We start from the raw sequence: 13,884 nt of genomic DNA, 5'->3' as shown, positions 1-13,884 counted from the left end.
AAGTACAATAATGACCACTCAGGGTCGCAATGCGCAATAACGACGCTCAAGCCCCCAAGACTGAGAACGTTGTGGTGCTGGTCGAGAGGGTCCGGCAGATCCGGCATTACTCCTCTGTTCATCTGCAGCCTTCTTGGCGCAATCCCTTATAAAGTGGCCCATCTTGCCACAATACAAGCACCCGCCAATGTCACGAGGACATGGCTTTCCGGGGTGGTTCATACGACACCTTGGGCAGCTGAAGTTGGACTGCTGACCATTCGAAGTTGTGTTCTGTCTTGGCCTCACGACTTGTTGAGTGTTGTTCCCTCCTTGGAACTTCTTCTTTTGAAAGGGTTGTTGTGAACCCTGGCCACTTGGGAACGTCCTTTTACGATTCCCACCATTCACTATGGGCTTCTTTGCTACGATCACTTTAGATCGCGCCCAATCCTCTTGAATTTTTTAAGCCGCTGCTACCGCAGCCTGAAAATTCGAAGGCATGCTTGTTATTACTCGAGATCGCAGCCCTTCGAGCAGACCATTCACATATTTGTCGGCCCTTTCTTGGTCTGTTTCGAACAATCGAGAGCAGTAGCGCTCTAGATTCTGAAATTTGGTGGTATAGTCCATTAGACTCATACCGCCCTGTTCCAACTCCAGAAACTCTATCTTTTTCTTGTTTCTGGAATGCAACGGAAAGTAGTTATCTATAAAAGTCCTCTGAAAGTCAGTCCAAGGAATGACTTCGACTTGTGAGAACTAGATAAGTTTAGTGGTATCCCACCACTTTCGTGCATTGTCTTTCAACCGATACGTGCCAAAATTGGTCTTCTTTTCCTCTGGTACTCCCAGTACTGAGAAGGCACGTTCTGTCTCTTCGATCCAACTCTCTGCGAGCTCAGGATCGGCTCTGCCAATGAAAACTGGCGGGTCAAGCTTGAGGAACTTCTCATAAGTCACTCCTCCCAGGTGCTCGTTTCGTGGTGCGACTGGTTCTGGCCTCGTTTCACGGATGGCGGTAACCAGGTTGTTGAGTGTCTCCAACAGGAATCCTTGCGTATGAGACTCCTCGCTTGGCATGGTTCTCCTAGTTGTAGGAGCCATTTATCTATGCACACACAAGCACTTGTTTTTAGTTTCTCGATGTATATGAGGAAGTAAAAGCTTTATTTACTTAATATACATCACATTTACACAAGCATCGCCTTAAACAAAACATCATGCCGCACTGGCAGACTTTAGGCATTGAGAAACTATATACATGAGTCTACTGACTCCAAAACATCACCAGTCTCTTTAAGACTTGGATTTCTTTGATGAAGACGAACTCCAAAAGGTCCATCTATTGCCACATGGCCTTGGTGCATGCACTACTAGCTTTGGCTTGGGCGGCACTTCCGCACTTGCAAGTGAATATTGGGGATACATGAGGGAATCCAGTCCACTCTCCCAGTCAGCAAGATCAAGACTCTGGGAGTCTGGAATAATGATCGGCGAACAGAAAGAAACCCCTCTTTTGTTCCTGCCATTTAAGCTCGGCGCATGTGATGCCGGATGGTAGCTTGGCGAGTGATAGACCTCCGCAGGGAAGTTCAAGTCAAAATCCCTCAGCCTTGGTAATTCATCAAGAGATGTTGGGGTATGGTTGCTCCCAACACTAGAGTGATGCAGTCCACTGACACGCGAAGTCTCATCCTTGAGACCCTTTGATGCCCGCCGACCCATATCGGCGGTATATTTCCTTTGGCATTTGTTGGCAGAATGCCCATGCTCGCCACAGTATTGGCAGTCTTGGACTTCATAGGGGCATATCCACTCATCGTGCATGACCTTGCAACGATAGCAATATCCTCGGGAGTCATGAGTTGCCATCTATACAAAGATGCACCCAGATCAGAACCAAAAGTATAAAAACATATACTTACAGTGCGATATCGGGACCATGACGGATCTTGAACCAGGTTTCTCAGACTCATGCTCTGATATCAATTCTATAACGCCCCGGATTTCCAAAACAAAACTAAGTTAAAATTTTCATGAATTTCTTTTTTTTTCTTTGCAGCGGAATTTAGAAAAGCTTTTAGCAGCGGAATCAGACGATAATGAGTCGTCAGTTTTAGAAAACTCCGAGCACGTTGCAGGTATGTGGCCAAGCAACTCATTGACCACCAAAGTGTTCCATTTTATCGAAAACCACATGTATATTACAACACTACTGCTTAGAAAAGCAGTGTAGGTTCAATAAAAAGGAAGCAGTACAACTTTGTCTAGAGAAACCCTGGAACTCGATGCCGCCTTGCTCCACATATCGCCATGCAGGTCCAACACCTGAAATCCCCATTAAACGGGGTCAGAACCACTGATGGTTTGGTAAGCATGCAGTCATTCATCCATTCAACTCAAGTACAATAATGACCACTCAGGGTCGCAATGCGCAATAACGACGCTCAAGCCCCCAAGACTGAGAACGTTGTGGTGCTGGTCGAGAGGGTCCGGCAGATCCGGCATTACTCCTCTGTTCATCTGCAGCCTTCTTGGCGCAATCCCTTATAAAGTGGCCCATCTTGCCACAATACAAGCACCCGCCAATGTCACGAGGACATGGCTTTCCGGGGTGGTTCATACGACACCTTGGGCAGCTGAAGTTGGACTGCTGACCATTCGAAGTTGTGTTCTGTCTTGGCCTCACGACTTGTTGAGTGTTGTTCCCTCCTTGGAACTTCTTCTTTTGAAAGGGTTGTTGTGAACCCTGGCCACTTGGGAACGTCCTTTTACGATTCCCACCATTCACTATGGGCTTCTTTGCTACGATCACTTTAGATCGCGCCCAATCCTCTTGAATTTTTTAAGCCGCTGCTACCGCAGCCTGAAAATTCGAAGGCATGCTTGTTATTACTCGAGATCGCAGCCCTTCGAGCAGACCATTCACATATTTGTCGGCCCTTTCTTGGTCTGTTTCGAACAATCGAGAGCAGTAGCGCTCTAGATTCTGAAATTTGGTGGTATAGTCCATTAGACTCATACCGCCCTGTTCCAACTCCAGAAACTCCATCTTTTTCTTGTTTCTGGAATGCAACGGAAAGTAGTTATCTATAAAAGTCCTCCGAAAGTCAGTCCAAGGAATGACTTCGACTTGTGAGAACTAGATAAGTTTAGTGGTATCCCACCACTTTCGTGCATTGTCTTTCAACCGATACGTGCCAAAATTGGTCTTCTTTTCCTCTGGTACTCCCAGTACTGAGAAGGCACGTTCTGTCTCTTCGATCCAACTCTCTGCGAGCTCAGGATCGGCTCTGCCAATGAAAATTGGCGGGTCAAGCTTGAGGAACTTCTCATAAGTCACTCCTCCCAGGTGCTCGTTTTGTGGTGCGACTGGTTCTGGCCTCGTTTCACGGATGGCGGTAACCAGGTTGTTGAGTGTCTCCAACAGGAATCCTTGCGTATGAGACTCCTCGCTTGGCATGGTTCTCTTAGTTGTAGGAGCCATTTATCTATGCACACACAAGCACTTGTTTTTAGTTTCTCGATGTATATGAGGAAGTAAAAGCTTTATTTACTTAATATACATCACATTTACACAAGCATCGCCTTAAACAAAACATCATGCCGCACTGGCAGACTTTAGGCATTGAGAAACTATATACATGAGTCTACTGACTCCAAAACATCACCAGTCTCTTTAAGACTTGGATTTCTTTGATGAAGACGAACTCCAAAAGGTCCATCTATTGCCACATGGCCTTGGTGCATGCACTACTAGCTTTGGCTTGGGCGGCACTTCCGCACTTGCAAGTGAATATTGGGGATACATGAGGGAATCCAGTCCACTCTCCCAGTCAGCAAGATCAAGACTCTAGGAGTCTGGAATAATGATCGGCGAACAGAAAGAAACCCCTCTTTTGTTCCTGCCATTTAAGCTCGGCGCATGTGATGCCGGATGGTAGCTTGGCGAGTGATAGACCTCCGCAGGGAAGTTCAAGTCAAAATCCCTCAGCCTTGGTAATTCATCAAGAGATGTTGGGGTATGGTTGCTCCCAACACTAGAGTGATGCAGTCCACTGACACGCGAAGTCTCATCCTTGAGACCCTTTGATGCCCGCCGACCCATATCGGCGGTATATTTCCTTTGGCATTTGTTGGCGGAATGCCCATCCTCGCCACAGTATTGGCAGTCTTGGACTTCATACGGGCATATCCACTCATCGTGCATGACCTTGCAACGATAGCAATATCCTCGGGAGTCATGAGTTGCCATCTATACAAAGATGCACCCAGATCAGAACCAAAAGTATAAAAACATATACTTACAGTGCGATATCGGGACCATGACGGATCTTGAACCAGGTTTCTCAGACTCATGCTCTGATATCAATTCTATAACGCCCCGGATTTCCAAAACAAAACTAAGTTAAAATTTTCATGAATTTCTTTTTTTTTCTTTGCAGCGGAATTTAGAAAAGCTTTTAGCAGCGGAATCAGACGATAATGAGTCGTCAGTTTTAGAAAACTCTGAGCACGTTGCAGGTATGTGGCCAAGCAACTCATTGACCACCAAAGTGTTCCATTTTATCGAAAACCACATGTTTATTACAACACTACTGCTTAGAAAAGCAGCGTAGGTTCAATAAAAAGGAAGCAGTACAACTCTGTCTAGAGAAACCCTGGAACTCGATGCCGCCTTGCTCCACATATCGCCACGCAGGTCCAACACCTGAAATCCCCATTAAACGGGGTCAGAACCACTGATGGTTTGGTAAGCATGCAGTCATTCATCCATTCAACTCAAGTACAATAATGACCACTCAGGGTCGCAATGCGCAATAACGACGCTCAAGCCCCCAAGACTGAGAACGTTGTGGTGCTGGTCGAGAGGGTCCGGCAGATCCGGCATTACTCCTCTGTTCATCTGCAGCCTTCTTGGCGCAATCCCTTATAAAGTGGCCCATCTTGCCACAATACAAGCACCCGCCAATGTCACGAGGACATGGCTTTCCGGGGTGGTTCATACGACACCTTGGGCAGCTGAAGTTGGACTGCTGACCATTCGAAGTTGTGTTCTGTCTTGGCCTCACGACTTGTTGAGTGTTGTTCCCTCCTTGGAACTTCTTCTTTTGAAAGGGTTGTTGTGAACCCTGGCCACTTGGGAACGTCCTTTTACGATTCCCACCATTCACTATGGGCTTCTTTGCTACGATCACTTTAGATCGCGCCCAATCCTCTTGAATTTTTTAAGCCGCTGCTACCGCAGCCTGAAAATTCGAAGGCATGCTTGTTATTACTCGAGATCGCAGCCCTTCGAGCAGACCATTCACATATTTGTCGGCCCTTTCTTGGTCTGTTTCGAACAATCGAGAGCAGTAGCGCTCTAGATTCTGAAATTTGGTGGTATAGTCCATTAGACTCATACCGCCCTGTTCCAACTCCAGAAACTCCATCTTTTTCTTGTTTCTGGAATGCAACGGAAAGTAGTTATCTATAAAAGTCCTCCGAAAGTCAGTCCAAGGAATGACTTCGACTTGTGAGAACTAGATAAGTTTAGTGGTATCCCACCACTTTCGTGCATTGTCTTTCAACCGATACGTGCCAAAATTGGTCTTCTTTTCCTCTGGTACTCCCAGTACTGAGAAGGCACGTTCTGTCTCTTCGATCCAACTCTCTGCGAGCTCAGGATCGGCTCTGCCAATGAAAATTGGCGGGTCAAGCTTGAGGAACTTCTCATAAGTCACTCCTCCCAGGTGCTCGTTTCGTGGTGCGACTGGTTCTGGCCTCGTTTCACGGATGGCGGTAACCAGGTTGTTGAGTGTCTCCAACAGGAATCCTTGCGTATGAGACTCCTCGCTTGGCATGGTTCTCCTAGTTGTAGGAGCCATTTATCTATGCACACACAAGCACTTGTTTTTAGTTTCTCGATGTATATGAGGAAGTAAAAGCTTTATTTACTTAATATACATCACATTTACACAAGCATCGCCTTAAACAAAACATCATGCCGCACTGGCAGACTTTAGGCATTGAGAAACTATATACATGAGTCTACTGACTCCAAAACATCACCAGTCTCTTTAAGACTTGGATTTCTTTGATGAAGACGAACTCCAAAAGGTCCATCTATTGCCACATGGCCTTGGTGCATGCACTACTAGCTTTGGCTTGGGCGGCACTTCCGCACTTGCAAGTGAATATTGGGGATACATGAGGGAATCCAGTCCACTCTCCCAGTCAGCAAGATCAAGACTCTGGGAGTCTGGAATAATGATCGACGAACAGAAAGAAACCCCTCTTTTGTTCCTGCCATTTAAGCTCGGCGCATGTGATGCCGGATGGTAGCTTGGCGAGTGATAGACCTCCGCAGGGAAGTTCAAGTCAAAATCCCTCAGCCTTGGTAATTCATCAAGAGATGTTGGGGTATGGTTGCTCCCAACACTAGAGTGATGCCGTCCACTGACACGCGAAGTCTCATCCTTGAGACCCTTTGATGCCCGCCGACCCATATCGGCGGTATATTTCCTTTGGCATTTGTTGGCGGAATGCCCATCCTCGCCACAGTATTGGCAGTCTTGGACTTCATACGGGCATATCCACTCATCGTGCATGACCTTGCAACGATAGCAATATCCTCGGGAGTCATGAGTTGCCATCTATACAAAGATGCACCCAGATCAGAACCAAAAGTATAAAAACATATACTTACAGTGCGATATCGGGACCATGACGGATCTTGAACCAGGTTTCTCAGACTCATGCTCTGATATCAATTCTATAACGCCCCGGATTTCCAAAACAAAACTAAGTTAAAATTTTCATGAATTTCTTTTTTTTTCTTTGCAGCGGAATTTAGAAAAGCTTTTAGCAGCGGAATCAGACGATAATGAGTCGTCAGTTTTAGAAAACTCCGAGCACGTTGCAGGTATGTGGCCAAGCAACTCATTGACCACCAAAGTGTTCCATTTTATCGAAAACCACATGTTTATTACAACACTACTGCTTAGAAAAGCAGTGTAGGTTCAATAAAAAGGAAGCAGTACAACTCTGTCTAGAGAAACCCTGGAACTCGATGCCGCCTTGCTCCACATATCGCCATGCAGGTCCAACACCTGAAATCCCCATTAAACGGGGTCAGAACCACTGATGGTTTGGTAAGCATGCAGTCATTCATCCATTCAACTCAAGTACAATAATGACCACTCAGGGTCGCAATGCGCAATAACGACGCTCAAGCCCCCAAGACTGAGAACGTTGTGGTGCTGGTCGAGAGGGTCCGGCAGATCCGGCATTACTCCTCTGTTCATCTGCAGCCTTCTTGGCGCAATCCCTTATAAAGTGGCCCATCTTGCCACAATACAAGCACCCGCCAATGTCACGAGGACATGGCTTTCCGGGGTGGTTCATACGACACCTTGGGCAGCTGAAGTTGGACTGCTGACCATTCGAAGTTGTGTTCTGTCTTGGCCTCACGACTTGTTGAGTGTTGTTCCCTCCTTGGAACTTCTTCTTTTGAAAGGGTTGTTGTGAACCCTAGCCACTTGGGAACGTCCTTTTACGATTCCCAGCATTCACTATGGGCTTCTTTGCTACGATCACTTTAGATCGCGCCCAATCCTCTTGAATTTTTTAAGCCGCTGCTACCGCAGCCTGAAAATTCGAAGGCATGCTTGTTATTACTCGAGATCGCAGCCCTTCGAGCAGACCATTCACATATTTGTCGGCCCTTTCATGGTCTGTTTCGAACAATCGAGAGCAGTAGCGCTCTAGATTCTGAAATTTGGTGGTATAGTCCATTAGACTCATACCGCCCTGTTCCAACTCCAGAAACTCCATCTTTTTCTTGTTTCTGGAATGCAACGGAAAGTAGTTATCTATAAAAGTCCTCCGAAAGTCAGTCCAAGGAATGACTTCGACTTGTGAGAACTAGATAAGTTTAGTGGTATCCCACCACTTTCGTGCATTGTCTTTCAACCGATACGTGCCAAAATTGGTCTTCTTTTCCTCTGGTACTCCCAGTACTGAGAAGGCACGTTCTGTCTCTTCGATCCAACTCTCTGCGAGCTCAGGATCGGCTCTGCCAATGAAAATTGGCGGGTCAAGCTTGAGGAACTTCTCATAAGTCACTCCTGCCAGGTGCTCGTTTCGTGGTGCGACTGGTTCTGGCCTCGTTTCACGGATGGCGGTAACCAGGTTGTTGAGTGTCTCCAACAGGAATCCTTGCGTATGAGACTCCTCGCTTGGCATGGTTCTCCTAGTTGTAGGAGCCATTTATCTATGCACACACAAGCACTTGTTTTTAGTTTCTCGATGTATATGAGGAAGTAAAAGCTTTATTTACTTAATATACATCACATTTACACAAGCATCGCCTTAAACAAAACATCATGCCGCACTGGCAGACTTTAGGCATTGAGAAACTATATACATGAGTCTACTGACTCCAAAACATCACCAGTCTCTTTAAGACTTGGATTTCTTTGATGAAGACGAACTCCAAAAGGTCCATCTATTGCCACATGGCCTTGGTGCATGCACTACTAGCTTTGGCTTGGGCGGCACTTCCGCACTTGCAAGTGAATATTGGGGATACATGAGGGAATCCAGTCCACTCTCCCAGTCAGCAAGATCAAGACTCTGGGAGTCTGGAATAATGATCGGCGAACAGAAAGAAACCCCTCTTTTGTTCCTGCCATTTAAGCTCGGCGCATGTGATGCCGGATGGTAGCTTGGCGAGTGATAGACCTCCGCAGGGAAGTTCAAGTCAAAATCCCTCAGCCTTGGTAATTCATCAAGAGATGTTGGGGTATGGTTGCTCCCAACACTAGAGTGATGCAGTCCACTGACACGCGAAGTCTCATCCTTGAGACCCTTTGATGCCCGCCGACACATATTGGCGGTATATTTCCTTTGGCATTTGTTGGCGGAATGCCCATCCTCGCCACAGTATTGGCAGTCTTGGACTTCATACGGGCATATCCACTCATCGTGCATGACCTTGCAACGATAGCAATATCCTCGGGAGTCATGAGTTGCCATCTATACAAAGATGCACCCAGATCAGAACCAAAAGTATAAAAACATATACTTACAATGCGATATCGGGACCATGACGGATCTTGAACCAGGTTTCTCAGACTCATGCTCTGATATCAATTCTATAACGCCCCGGATTTCCAAAACAAAACTAAGTTAAAATTTTCATGAATTTCTTTTTTTTTCTTTGCAGCGGAATTTAGAAAAGCTTTTAGCAGCGGAATCAGACGATAATGAGTCGTTAGTTTTAGAAAACTCCGAGCACGTTGCAGGTATGTGGCCAAGCAACTCATTGACCACCAAAGTGTTCCATTTTATCGAAAACCACATGTTTATTACAACACTACTGCTTAGAAAAGCAGTGTAGGTTCAATAAAAAGGAAGCAGTACAACTCTGTCTAGAGAAACCCTGGAACTCGATGCCGCCTTGCTCCACATATCGCCACGCAGGTCCAACACCTGAAATCCCCATTAAACGGGGTCAGAACCACTGATGGTTTGGTAAGCATGCAGTCATTCATCCATTCAACTCAAGTACAATAATGACCACTCAGGGTCGCAATGCGCAATAACGACGCTCAAGCCCCCAAGACTGAGAACGTTGTGGTGTTGGTCGAGAGGGTCCGGCAGATCCGGCATTACTCCTCTGTTCATCTGCAGCCTTCTTGGCGCAATCCCTTATAAAGTGGCCCATCTTGCCACAATACAAGCACCCGCCAATGTCACGAGGACATGGCTTTCCGGGGTGGTTCATACGACACCTTGGGCAGCTGAAGTTGGACTGCTGACCATTCGAAGTTGTGTTCTGTCTTGGCCTCACGACTTGTTGAGTGTTGTTCCCTCCTTGGAACTTCTTCTTTTGAAAGGGTTGTTGTGAACCCTGGCCACTTGGGAACGTCCTTTTACGATTCCCACCATTCACTATGGGCTTCTTTGCTACGATCACTTTAGATCGCGCCCAATCCTCTTGAATTTTTTAAGCCGCTGCTACCGCAGCCTGAAAATTCGAAGGCATGCTTGTTATTACTCGAGATCGCAGCCCTTCGAGCAGACCATTCACATATTTGTCGGCCCTTTCTTGGTCTGTTTCGAACAATCGAGAGCAGTAGCGCTCTAGATTCTGAAATTTGGTGGTATAGTCCATTAGACTCATACCGCCCTGTTCCAACTCCAGAAACTCCATCTTTTTCTTGTTTCTGGAATGCAACGGAAAGTAGTTATCTATAAAAGTCCTCCGAAAGTCAGTCCAAGGAATGACTTCGACTTGTGAGAACTAGATAAGTTTAGTGGTATCCCACCACTTTCGTGCATTGTCTTTCAACCGATACGTGCCAAAATTGGTCTTCTTTTCCTCTGGTACTCCCAGTACTGAGAAGGCACGTTCTGTCTCTTCGATCCAACTCTCTGCGAGCTCAGGATCGGCTCTGCCAATGAAAATTGGCGGGTCAAGCTTGAGGAACTTCTCATAAGTCACTCCTCCCAGGTGCTCGTTTCGTGGTGCGACTGGTTCTGGCCTCGTTTCACGGATGGCGGTAACCAGGTTGTTGAGTGTCTCCAACAGGAATCCTTGCGTATGAGACTCCTCGCTTGGCATGGTTCTCCTAGTTGTAGGAGCCATTTATCTATGCACACACAAGCACTTGTTTTTAGTTTCTCGATGTATATGAGGAAGTAAAAGCTTTATTTACTTAATATACATCACATTTACACAAGCATCGCCTTAAACAAAACATCATGCCGCACTGGCAGACTTTAGGCATTGAGAAACTATATACATGAGTCTACTGACTCCAAAACATCACCAGTCTCTTTAAGACTTGGATTTCTTTGATGAAGACGAACTCCAAAAGGTCCATCTATTGCCACATGGCCTTGGTGCATGCACTACTAGCTTTGGCTTGGGCGGCACTTCCGCACTTGCAAGTGAATATTGGGGATACATGAGGGAATCCAGTCCACTCTCCCAGTCAGCAAGATCAAGACTCTGGGAGTCTGGAATAATGATCGACGAACAGAAAGAAACCCCTCTTTTGTTCCTGCCATTTAAGCTCGGCGCATGTGATGCCGGATGGTAGCTTGGCGAGTGATAGACCTCCGCAGGGAAGTTCAAGTCAAAATCCCTCAGCCTTGGTAATTCATCAAGAGATGTTGGGGTATGGTTGCTCCCAACACTAGAGTGATGCAGTCCACTGACACGCGAAGTCTCATCCTTGAGACCCTTTGATGCCCGCCGACCCATATCGGCGGTATATTTCCTTTGGCATTTGTTGGCGGAATGCCCATCCTCGCCACAGTATTGGCAGTCTTGGACTTCATACGGGCATATCCACTCATCGTGCATGACCTTGCAACGATAGCAATATCCTCGGGAGTCATGAGTTGCCATCTATACAAAGATGCACCCAGATCAGAACCAAAAGTATAAAAACATATACTTACAGTGCGATATCGGGACCATGACGGATCTTGAACCAGGTTTCTCAGACTCATGCTCTGATATCAATTCTATAACGCCCCGGATTTCCAAAACAAAACTAAGTTAAAATTTTCATGAATTTCTTTTTTTTTCTTTGCAGCGGAATTTAGAAAAGCTTTTAGCAGCGGAATCAGACGATAATGAGTCGTCAGTTTTAGAAAACTCCGAGCACGTTGCAGGTATGTGGCCAAGCAACTCATTGACCACCAAAGTGTTCCATTTTATCGAAAACCACATGTTTATTACAACACTACTGCTTAGAAAAGCAGTGTAGGTTCAATAAAAAGGAAGCAGTACAACTCTGTCTAGAGAAACCCTGGAACTCGATGCCGCCTTGCTCCACATATCGCCACGCAGGTCCAACACCTGAAATCCCCATTAAACGGGGTCAGAACCACTGATGGTTTGGTAAGCATGCAGTCATTCATCCATTCAACTCAAGTACAATAATGACCACTCAGGGTCGCAATGCGCAATAACGACGCTCAAGCCCCCAAGACTGAGAACGTTGTGGTGCTGGTCGAGAGGGTCCGGCAGATCCGGCATTACTCCTCTGTTCATCTGCAGCCTTCTTGGCGCAATCCCTTATAAAGTGGCCCATCTTGCCACAATACAAGCACCCGCCAATGTCACGAGGACATGGCTTTCCGGGGTGGTTCATACGACACCTTGGGCAGCTGAAGTTGGACTGCTGACCATTCGAAGTTGTGTTCTGTCTTGGCCTCACGACTTGTTGAGTGTTGTTCCCTCCTTGGAACTTCTTCTTTTGAAAGGGTTGTTGTGAACCCTAGCCACTTGGGAACGTCCTTTTACGATTCCCACCATTCACTATGGGCTTCTTTGCTACGATCACTTTAGATCGCGCCCAATCCTCTTGAATTTTTTAAGCCGCTGCTACCGCAGCCTGAAAATTCGAAGGCATGCTTGTTATTACTCGAGATCGCAGCCCTTCGAGCAGACCATTCACATATTTGTCGGCCCTTTCTTGGTCTGTTTCGAACAATCGAGAGCAGTAGCGCTCTAGATTCTGAAATTTGGTGGTATAGTCCATTAGACTCATACCGCCCTGTTCCAACTCCAGAAACTCCATCTTTTTCTTGTTTCTGGAATGCAACGGAAAGTAGTTATCTATAAAAGTCCTCCGAAAGTCAGTCCAAGGAATGACTTCGACTTGTGAGAACTAGATAAGTTTAGTGGTATCCCACCACTTTCGTGCATTGTCTTTCAACCGATACGTGCCAAAATTGGTCTTCTTTTCCTCTGGTACTCCCAGTACTGAGAAGGCACGTTCTGTCTCTTCGATCCAACTCTCTGCGAGCTCAGGATCGGCTCTGCCAATGAAAATTGGCGGGTCAAGCTTGAGGAACTTCTCATAAGTCACTCCTCCCAGGTGCTCGTTTCGTGGTGCGACTGGTTCTCGCCTCGTTTCACGGATGGCGGTAACCAGGTTGTTGAGTGTCTCCAACAGGAATCCTTGCGTATGAGACTCCTCGCTTGGCATGGTTCTCCTAGTTGTAGGAGCCATTTATCTATGCACACACAAGCACTTGTTTTTAGTTTCTCGATGTATATGAGGAAGTAAAAGCTTTATTTACTTAATATACATCACATTTACACAAGCATCGCCTTAAACAAAACATCATGCCGCACTGGCAGACTTTAGGCATTGAGAAACTATATACATGAGTCTACTGACTCCAAAACATCACCAGTCTCTTTAAGACTTGGATTTCTTTGATGAAGACGAACTCCAAAAGGTCCATCTATTGCCACATGGCCTTGGTGCATGCACTACTAGCTTTGGCTTGGGCGGCACTTCCGCACTTGCAAGTGAATATTGGGGATACATGAGGGAATCCAGTCCACTCTCCCAGTCAGCAAGATCAAGACTCTGGGAGTCTGGAATAATGATCGACGAACAGAAAGAAACCCCTCTTTTGTTCCTGCCATTTAAGCTCGGCGCATGTGATGCCGGATGGTAGCTTGGCGAGTGATAGACCTCCGCAGGGAAGTTCAAGTCAAAATCCCTCAGCCTTGGTAATTCATCAAGAGATGTTGGGGTATGGTTGCTCCCAACACTAGAGTGATGCAGTCCACTGACACGCGAAGTCTCATCCTTGAGACCCTTTGATGCCCGCCGACCCATATCGGCGGTATATTTCCTTTGGCATTTGTTGGCGGAATGCCCATCCTCGCCACAGTATTGGCAGTCTTGGACTTCATACGGGCATATCCACTCATCGTGCATGACCTTGCAACGATAGCAATATCCTCGGGAGTCATGAGTTGCCATCTATACAAAGATGCACCCAGATCAGAACCAAAAGTATAAAAACATATACTTACAGTGCGATATCGGGACCATGACGGATCTTGAACCAGGTTTCTCAGACTCATGCTCTGATATC

This window comes from Nuphar pumila, chromosome 14 (assembly GCF_984573655.1).
Source record: "Nuphar pumila chromosome 14, dmNupPumi1.hap1.1, whole genome shotgun sequence".
NCBI classification, from domain to species: Eukaryota; Viridiplantae; Streptophyta; class Magnoliopsida; order Nymphaeales; family Nymphaeaceae; genus Nuphar; species Nuphar pumila.
Note: the sequence above shows the minus strand (reverse complement) of the source record.